The sequence below is a fragment of the Chinchilla lanigera genome, unplaced genomic scaffold (genome assembly GCF_000276665.1).
Source record: "Chinchilla lanigera isolate Chin_1 unplaced genomic scaffold, ChiLan1.0 scaffold00053, whole genome shotgun sequence".
NCBI lineage: Eukaryota > Metazoa > Chordata > Mammalia > Rodentia > Chinchillidae > Chinchilla > Chinchilla lanigera.
The window spans coordinates 13,926,111-13,936,428 of NW_004955454.1; the positions used below are offsets into that span (position 1 = coordinate 13,926,111).

Here is a 10,318-nt window from a genome sequence, read left to right on the forward strand (position 1 = left end):
GTTATATTTCTTGTTGTCTCATCTAACTAATTTTGGCTTTAAGTTTGCTTTCTCAGTTATGAGTATTCCTACCTTGAATGCTTTTGTGTTCTGTTTATAGGAATATGTCAGCCTGTGTATGTCTTTGCCAGTAATGTGTGTTTCTTGAAGGCAGCAAGAAGTTGGGTCTTATGAAAATCCAATCTGCCAGTCTGTGTCTTGTAATTGGAGAATTAAGACCATTATACATGCACAGTTATCACAGAAAAATATATACTAATTCTTATCATTTTGTTGCTTTTATGATGTTTGATTTTTTCCCCTAATTGTCAATGGGTTATGTACTCTTTCTCTTCTGTATGTATTGTCTACAATGCTGCTTTAGTGGTCATGCATTTCTTTAGTTTATGCTTATCATGGAAGGTCTTTATTTCCCCTTCAACTATCTTAGTAAGTATTTTTTTTTTTTTTTTTGTGGTACCAGGGATCGAACTCACGAGCTCATGCTTGCCAGGCAGGCGCTTACGTTACTGAGCTATATCCCCAGCCCTTCCCCTTCAACTATCTTGAATGATAGTTTTCCTGGATATAGTAATCAAGGTGGCAGTTTTGTCAGGATTTCAAATACATCATTTCATGCCCCCCTGGCCTTAATGGTTCCTAAAGAAAAGTGTGAAAGTTTTTCTGATAGGTTTACCTCTATAAATGACTTAATATTTCTTTTTAGCTTTTCATATTCCTTCCTTATTCTGTGCTCTTGAGAGTTTAATACTTTGTGACATGGAGAAATTCTTTCCTGGCTGTGCCGGTTTGAGGTTCTAAATGTCTCCTGTACCTGGATGTCTATAATTTTCTCAAGATTGTGGGAATTATCTGTTACTTTTTCATTAAATAGATTTTCTATGCCATTAGCCTGAACCTTGGCACCTTTTTCTACACTGAAGTTTCGTAAGTTTGGTCTTTTAATTGTGTCTTAGAGTTCTTGAATGTTTTGCTCATAATTTTGGTTTTCTTCTTTATTACTGTGTGTAATAATTCCTCAGTATTACCTTCAAGACCTGAAATTCTGTCATATGTTAGATCCTGTTTATTGGTGAAGCTTTGCACTGACTTTTTGATTTGATTTATTTTGATTTTAATTTCCAAGATTTCTGTTTTGTTCTCTTTCAGAATTTCCAAGTTTTTGTAGAATTGCTCCTTTATGTCTTGCACTGTCTTTTAAAATTCATTCAGCTATTTATTTGTATCCTACTTGAAGTCATTAATAATTTTAAAAATCAGTCTTTTGAATTATTTGACATTTCCTTAATTTTGTAGTTTGCATTTAGTTACTGATAAGTTTTGGACTGTGGGAGAAGTTCTGTTGCCTTGTTTTCTCATACTTCTTCTGTTTCTGTATGGAGATTTGTGTACCTGTTGGAATGGATCTCTTCCCTTTTTATTTGAGGATCATCTTAGTGTCCAACTATTTTTTCAAGGCTTCTCAGTACCCTGGTCGAGACTAAAGATCAAACCACAGTAATGACAGTGACACAAAGACAAGCCAGATATTGACATACAGTAAAAACCAATAAAACAACTGTACTATCATGAAAAATAGAAGTCAGTAATAATACTATAGAGCAAAAGGTTAAAAATTAATAAAGATTAAGAAAAATAAAAATTTGATGGAGTGAAGACAGAAAATGAGAGAAGTAAAATTTACTATCAAAAGATAGGGAAGCTAAGAAGGAGGAGGGGAGTAAGATAAAAATCCAATTAACAAATAAAATAAATAGAACTATGTAAATAATGACACACAAAATAAAACCCAAAAGAAAAGGAAGAAGAAAAAATGAACCTGCAAAACAAACAAAAAGACATGAACCCCTCAATGTTCTCCATACTGAGGTATTTGTGTGGGTAATTTCTTTCCAGGACCTGTAACAAAACCCACTGGGTGTAGAAGAAGGATAATGTCTTAGTTACTTTTCTTACTGCTCTGATCAAATATCGGACCCCCATAGTTAGAGGGGGAAAGGTTTATTTGGCTCACAACTTGTAGAGGTTTCAGTCCATAACTGGGTGGGTGCAAGGCAGGGGGGCACATGGCAGAGGGGCAGCTGTTCATGGCGGCAGAAGACAGCAAAATCAACAACTGAGCCTTAAGAACGTCTTTCTGCCCTTTTCTTACTCCATGTTGGCTGTTGGATTAGGACAGTGCTGATCTAATCAGTGGACTAATCCAGCAATCACCTACATTTAATCCCAGCATTGCATCGCCAATCAATCACACACTCTAGGTTCAGCCACCTCTGAAAAAAACCCATCTAAAAGTGAATGAGGCTCTGGGGACAGCTGGACACAAATCATAACAGATAGGGCGTCACAACTACTGGGGCCTATTGTGTTTCCACACTCTTTGTAACTGTGTGAATGCTGACTCCTGCTTCACCTTTCCTGCTGGGAGGGTTTGGTTAGTATATTGTCCAGCTCGGGCCTATGTTCTTTCCAGAGAGTGTAATATTTATTTTCTGTTGTGCATAGCGAGCCACTGGTATTCCCAAGTAGCTTTTCAGCCTGTGGGCTTAGGCTTGTGAGATGCGCTACTTGCTCCGGAGGCCCCTCAGTCTGTATACTTAGGGATGTGACAAATGTCTAAGCAGTGACATATCCTTTACCCTGTTAGTGGATGGGGAAACCACACACACCACTGCATTCTATACTGGAAGAAGGCAGCAAAGGGAACCAGTGACCCACCGGGCCTGGTCCTAGCACTTTCACACCTAATTCCTTCAGAACCATGTGTCTGACTGTCTTCTCATAACAGAGGGCAGGACTACGTTCTCCATGGCCTGCACTCTCCACAACTTGAGTTGTCTTTTCCCTAAAATTCTCAGAAAGCCTGCAACTAGGCCTTCTCTTCACAACAGTGTTTTGTGACTGTGTTTCACTGCGTCACAGTGATAAAGTGACTCCCGAGACCTTGAAGTGTGTCTCAAGTAATACTCCTCTCAAAGTGGCTCCTGCTTATACCACTCCTAAATATGGAGGATGCTGCAATAGATTTATTTTCCAAAGCTACCCTGCTGTTATGGTTCTGGACATCCTCCCAAAGCCTCATGCAGTCATGGGGCGACTCCTAGAGTCTATGATTGATTCATGGGTGTGAGTGCTACACCCGCCCTGAGGTGGGTAGTTTGCATATGTAAGGGAGGGAAAGAGGCTGCTTGCTGCTGCTCCTCCCTTTTGCTCTTGTTGCTTTTGCTGTTTTCCACCACCGTGAACAGTCGCCCTCTGCCATGTGCCACCCTGCCTTGGAGCCAGCTGAGTACGGCCTGAAACCTCCACCAACTGTGAGCTAAATAAACCTTTCCTTCCTTAATTCTGGGTGTCAGGTATTTTGTCTCAGCAATGAGAGAAAAGTAACCAAGACACCCGCCATATGAAAGTAGTCACTTTCAGAATAAAACCCTGCTTTTTAATTACAATTTGTAATAATCATGGAGTTTCCCTGCAGCTTCCACTGTAGTTTTCACTGAGGCCAATGGTCCTTTCCAGTTGCATCTTGTGCTTCTGGAGTCAGGTTTCCCTCCCACCCGGGAGTAGAGGTTAGGGGCCCAGACTTCTTTGTTCTTCTCTTTACATTGTCTTCTGTTTATCCATATTTTTTACTTTTTCTGTCAGCTTTTTCTTGGTTCATGGGGCTCACACTCTCTTTGTTCTTGCTAAATCGTTGTTTTCCAGGTGTTCTAATTCTTGGTCCTGGGAGGCTGTGATCTGCCACTGGCTTCTGTTCCACCATCTCCCTTTGCTGGCCACTTTCCATGTACTCAGAAAAAAAAGAGCATGAAGATAAAACTAATGCATGGCTTAGAAATCATAGAATTTGAAGAAAAAATGCAAGGGCATAATAAAAGCAAGACAGAAGACTACTGAGGACAATCTTCAGAGCATTAAAAAATAATGCAATAATAAGAATAAAAAGAATGCTGAGAAGCATGCACCTCTAACTACATGCAGAGAAACATATTAATGCAAAGATAGAGGAAACATAACTGTAAAGGCTCATTAATATTTTCTTAAAACAAGATGCCTGGTGGATTCTTGAGTTTTGGCTTAGACAAAGTTTTCCTAATCTGTCATAAGACACTTTTTTTCAAGCAGTCTTGCCATTTTGGAAAGCATTGGATAGAGAAATAGTCTTCAAATCCAGTGAAGACTCATTTGTGCTGTTTAAGTTAACTCCCACTGGAACAAAATCATGGATCTGGATATATATGCCGTGTTGATATGTCACTGTTTAGAATGGAAAGCTTGGGTATGTTACCGAGTAGCCTGCCTGCCTGTGAATCACCAAAATAATTTGAAATGATAAATGAAGACCTTCCTCTTACACCCACTCTTACTGGGGTTTGGGCCCTTCCTCCACTTGGTGCTCAGGTACATGCCCTTCACATGCAGATTATGCTGGACAGAGATTCCTGTGCTTGTGGCAGCATGCGGAATTAGTTGCCCTTCAAGCTTAGGGCAACAGTGAGTTTTACACAGGAATGAAAGTTCTCAGAGTTGGGTTTCAGGGTGACCTTACTGTTGTTGTTGACTGAAATAACATAAGCTTTATGCTTTTCAGAAACTAAACTTTCATTTACTTGTAAATATCCTATGAAGTGGGGCCATGTGTTTCTGAAATCACGTCCTACCTCGCAGCTGCTGCTGTCTAGTATATACTCCAAGAGAGCGCAGTAAAACAAGGCCCTCGGACTTGAGCGGACTAAGTGGAAGGAGATATGGGGAAACCGGAAAGGATAAAGAGCCAGCTCCGGTAAATGGGCTCTGTCCTTGCAGAGCAGTTTTCCCTGCTTTTGGGTGTTAAGAAATTGAAACTGAAATAAAAGTCCAGGGAGAGGACAGAGATATGAATACTTTGAAAATGGTTTCCTGTCATATCTAACGTCAAGTTATCTAGCAAATTGAAGTATGAAGTAAGTATGAAGGCTTTTTTAAACGATACAAGCTTAAAATGTTTGCTTGAACACAAGGTTAATGAGGTAGCGCTATTGTGTCTAAATTATCTCAGTTTAGTTTGCTGCCTTATTTTTGTCTTATGCTATTCCATGAGTTTTGGCTTAAACAAAACTTTCTTTGTCTGATTCTGCTTTCTTATCAGAGTCCACCTATATTTATGTGTGTATATAATATACATATTAAATCTAGAACATAATAAGCTTGATTTAGCAGGGCAGTATTTTTATTGCCACCCAAACCACCAGTCTCCTCACTCTGTTTCCCCACAGGCTGGCACGGAGTGGCACTCCCACTCAGCAGGATGGGCAGGCCATCTGCCTCTGGAGCCTCGGAGGAGGCGGATGGCTTGCGTGTGCCCAGAAGTATGCAGGGCGGCGTGAAAGCAGAGCAGTGAGAGATAGCTAGCGGAAGACAGCGTTGTGCTGCAGAGGCACAGGAAGAAGGGGTCAGGTATACGGAAGGGAGCAGGGAAGAAAGGATGAGAAAAATGAGATAGTGCTAATTCAAAAAGGTGATAAAATGCAGAAAAATAAGACATAAGAGTTAATAAGAGGCCTCACTTGTCAACCTAGAACCAAAAGAAATTGAGTCATTCTTCACAAGCTCTAAATTTAGTTCTATTACTAGAATGTGAATAATTTGTATTTTCTTCCCTATTTATTAGAGAAAACTTCCTGTTTTAGCAAGGGCAAGAATACAGAAAACATGGCTTTAGAATTTTTGTTGGAGCATTCTGAAGTCTAAGAATTCTAAGCAAGGGTATGGAAATATGAACATTTCTTCAAAATATAGTTTCTAAGTAATACTTTTGCATTTTTATGAGGAGAGAATCCCAGCATTAAAGAAATCCATATGTGCATGTCTAATCCCCTGGCCTCCACAGCACATTCGTGTTTTTCCTGCCTGGGACCACGCCTATGGAACGTGTGCCAGTGGAAGAAGCTGCTGTGATTCCTCTCAGAGACTTAGTTTGACTCTACCCGTTAGACACTGGAACGAACGTTCCAGTGAAAGGAGTGCAAAGAATGGTTCCAGTACAGAGGCTTCTGTGTGCCATATTGGAGCACATCCGTGGGAGTTTTGTTTTGTGTAGGTGTTTACTTTACCTTTTACTCTTATTTTTCTAGGAAATGCTGTATTTTGGGCCAGATCAGAAAAAAAAAAAAAAAGAAGAAGAAGTTTGTGCTCCCCTCTAAACTTGTTGTTATTCTTTGTTTCTGTGTTCTGGCATTAGTTGTAGCTCCTCTATCCACTGAGTCCCAAACAGCACTATTTCTGGGGTGAGGCACAGCACCCCATCCAGAGGAGGCACACAGGGTACATTTGTTGAATGAGTGACTGGCATAGAAAAAATGCATGAGATTTTATGCTTGGGTTTTATTTTTATATACTAGTAGTACTTTCCTAATTCACGTAACTTCTCAACTTAAGCTTTGTCATCTGTAAATAGCATCACATTCTAGTGAGAACTCTTTGAATCCTGGAATCTTTTGAAATTGTAAGTAAACACGTTTTGAGTAAATAGTATACAGATGTGCTTGAGGTTTCATTTGTCATGGGAGAAAGCACATGGCCTGTTTTCAGTATTTCAAAAGGGTCAATAACTGAAACTCTATAAAAATTTCCCTTGAAGTTATTGTGAGATTTGAACTGTTTGTATTTGAATATTGGGTGGGTGGGGGAGAGAGGTCCAACTCATTTTTTTTTTTTTTTTTACAGCATAAACTTTTCTTCCTGGTTTTTTGGGAAATGGAGTAGAAGTTGTGAGGTGCCTTGAACAAGAAGGAGACTTGGATAAGGGAAGAGACAGTGGTAGGAAAAGAACAGTAGGGGTGTACTTTGTGAGACTGTTTGAGGCCTTCCTGTGGAGAAGGTACCTGTTGTCCCCAAGCACACACTCTGAATGACTAGCCCTGGCCTTCTTAGAAGCACCTCATACAAGCACTGCACACTGTGTTGGTCTGGCCTGGCCGGACCACATAGAATGACACTGCTCTGTCTTGCCTAGGACAGGGCAGACGGTGGAATAGGTCACTCACCAAACAGTGAGTGAGAAGCCTAGAAATACGGCTAGCTAGAGGGACAAGGGTGGAGCTTTAGTACACAGGTTCTGGGGACAGACTGTCGGTGTCCAGGCCCAGGCTTGGCCTCTTGCCAGCTGTATCCTGTTACGTCACAGGGAGCACATGCCGCTCTCTGTAAAGAGAGGACCGAGCGTGGTAGTAAGAGAATTATGTGAGTTAACATGTACAGGATGTTCAGAAGAGTGCTCGGTACTCAGCAAATGTTGCATGAGTGTTTGCTGTTATGGTGTAAAAGCAGGAAGAGCATCTCTCGTGGTGTATCTTTCACAATTTAAATGGAGTTGGCAGATCTATTGAAGGCAAGATTGCCATCTCGTCACCTCTTCTGATCACTCTGGACACATCACCTCTCTACGACTTGATTTCTTTGTGTGTAATTTCATAGGATTTGCTTTAATTATTGTGTGTTAAGAATTTACAGTGAAAGTCATTTATCCCATGACTGTATAGCAGTGCTAGTAGCTAGCTCGTACAGCAGAGCCTCGTTGTGTTCTCGTTCATGAATTTATGCTTTCGTTGCTGGGAACCTTATGCATAAGACAGTGTGAAAAGACCTGCTCTCTTGAGGCTGTTATGCTGAGCCCGTAGAGGAGATTCTCCCTGCTTCTCTGGATATGTGCATTACTTAGAATCATGCACCCTGCTGCTGTGCATAATAAGCCAGCACTTACAGTTTCCTGTGATAAGACCTCACTGCTGGGTGTTGTTAAAAGAACTTTGGGTCAATATGACTTGTAAATTTTCATTAACTTCACTGCACTGTCACTTTTATAGAATACTGGGGTAAGAATGAACATTTTCAAGTTTTTATAGTTATTATGACATAGAGTTATGTATGCATAAAAATTTTCCTCCTCTGGTTCTGATTTCAGGCCAGTTTTATGATATGAGTCACTTTCTGCCTATAAATCATGAGATTCTAACTATTCATAACCTGAAAAGGTGTAGAACTAAAGATATGGGTCAGATGTTAGGCTTTTTAATTGGTACATTTTTGTGATACATAGTAATTGCATTCATTTGGGGGAATACATATATATATTCTTATTTGTTTTGATCCCTTTCCCATCTGCAAAAATTCTGATTCCCTGTTTCTTACCATCTCCTCTTTAAGTTTGAATTAATTAATTCATTTTAATTATTTTTTATTTTCAGGACATTTTATTATTTATTATTGGTTTTTATTTTTTGTTCTCAACTTGAATATAGATATTTGCCAAGGATCGGTCTTTTATTCTTTATATTTTGGACTTCTCATATAAAAAACCATTGCAAGATTTAACCTTCTGTTTTGTTGTTTTTGTTTTTTGGTTTTTCTCTGGTACCGGGAACCGAACTCACGACCTTGCGCTTGCCAGGCAGGCACTTTTGCCGCTGAGCTAAATCCCCAGCCCCCAAGATTTAACCTTCTGTATCTAATTTCATTTAATCTTATGGTCTCATGGTCTCATCCAGTTTTCTTCAAAGGATTTGAGTTTATCCTTCTTTGTGGCAGAATAATACTCTATCATATATATGCACCATATTTTCCTTTTTGTTTTTCAATTTTAAAGAGAAAAAACCAAAATAACAAATACAAAAATAAAACAACACATAAACAATAAAAAAAGATACAGAATTTCAAAACAAGATGATAGGGATTAGTAATGGTTGTTATATTACATATTGTTATCTTCAACAAAGTTGTTCAGATTACCAGATGTAAGAATGCAAGACTGATCAAACAATTAAAGAGAATAAAAAGTAATAAAAAAACATTAGAAACAATACAGAGCTTCACTAAACAATATGGTAGGAATTCAACAATGGGTGTTATATTGCATATTGTTATCTTCACATTAGCTGTTCAGATTATCAACTATAAGCATGTAAAATTGGTCAAGAAAAAAATTAAGCATTAATTGTTCCTTTATCCCAGCTATCCTTGTGTCTTGGTTACTTTTTTCTCGCTGCTGGGACAAAATACCTGACGCCCAAAATTAAGGAAGGAAAGCTTTATTTTGCTTACAGTTTGTGGAAGTTTCAATCCGTACTTGGCAGATTATAAGGCAGAGTGGCACGTGGCAGAGGGCTGCATCTCAGGGCAGTAGCCACAGCTAAGCAACAACTAATTTACACCGGGGAGGAATGGGGGAGGAATGCCCTCAAGCACTCTCTTCTTCTCCCTTACCTATGCAAACTATCCACCCCAGGGCGGGTGCAGCTCTCACACCCATAATCAATCAAACTCTAAAAGCCTGCCCCATGACCGCATGAGGCTTTGGGGGACACACAGATATAAACCATAACACCTTGTATATACATATATATTTTTTCCCTTCTTTCTTTCTTTTCTCCTTTCCCTCATTCCAGTTGTTCCTTCCTTTTGAGCAATTTCTTTCCCTTTCACAATATCTATTGTACCTTTTGGGTTTTATTTACTCTTTCAGGTTCTTACACTATGGAGACAGTGTGATGCTTACACGTGGAGGTCTGATTTATTTCACTTATGAGTGTGGACTCTAGTTGCATCCATTTACCTATAAAAGCCTTGAGTTTATCTTTCTTTATAGCTGAGTAGTACTCCATTGTATAAAAATATTGCACCTTTGTTATTCATTCCTCAGTTGATGGGCATTTGGATTATTTCCAAGATTTACCTATTCTAAATTGTGCTGCTATAAACATGAGTTCACATATATCACTGTGGAATGATGTTTTCAGTTCTTCTGGAAAAATACTCAGAAGGGGTATAATCCTAATTTTTGAGGCATTGCCACACTAATTTCCACAGTGGTTTCACCAGTCTGCACATCCACCAGCAGTAGAGAAGAGTTCTTTCTTCTCCACAGCCTCTCCAGCATTTGTTGTTGGTTGATTTCTTGATGACAGCTATTCTTTCTGGAGCAAGATGCAATCTCAGTATTATTTTAATTTTCATTTCTAGAAAGACCAATGATACTGAACATTTTTTCATATTTTTTGCCATTTGTATTTCTTCATCTGAGAAGTGTGTATTCATCTCAGATGCCCAGTTTTGGATTGGGTCTTTGAATTTTGGGGGCCTGATTTTTAAAAATTCTTTCTGTGTTTTAGATAGAAGTCTTTTGAGGGACAGTTGGCTAAAATATTTTCCCAATTTATAGGTTTTCTTTGCACCATATTTCTTCCTTCCTTTCTTTCTTTCTTTCTTTCTTTCTTTCTTTCTTTCTTTCTTTCTTTCTTTCTTTCTTTCTTTCTTTCTTTTTGGTATCAAGAATTGAACTCAG

General features: G+C 39.1%; 1 protein-coding gene across 1 annotated transcript in view; it reads left to right on the forward strand.

Moving 5' to 3' along the window:
- Rp1 (retinitis pigmentosa 1 (autosomal dominant)) overlaps positions 1–10,318 on the forward strand; it is a gene marked incomplete in the record, with an annotated part of 300,755 nt that overhangs the window by 144,555 nt on the left and 145,882 nt on the right.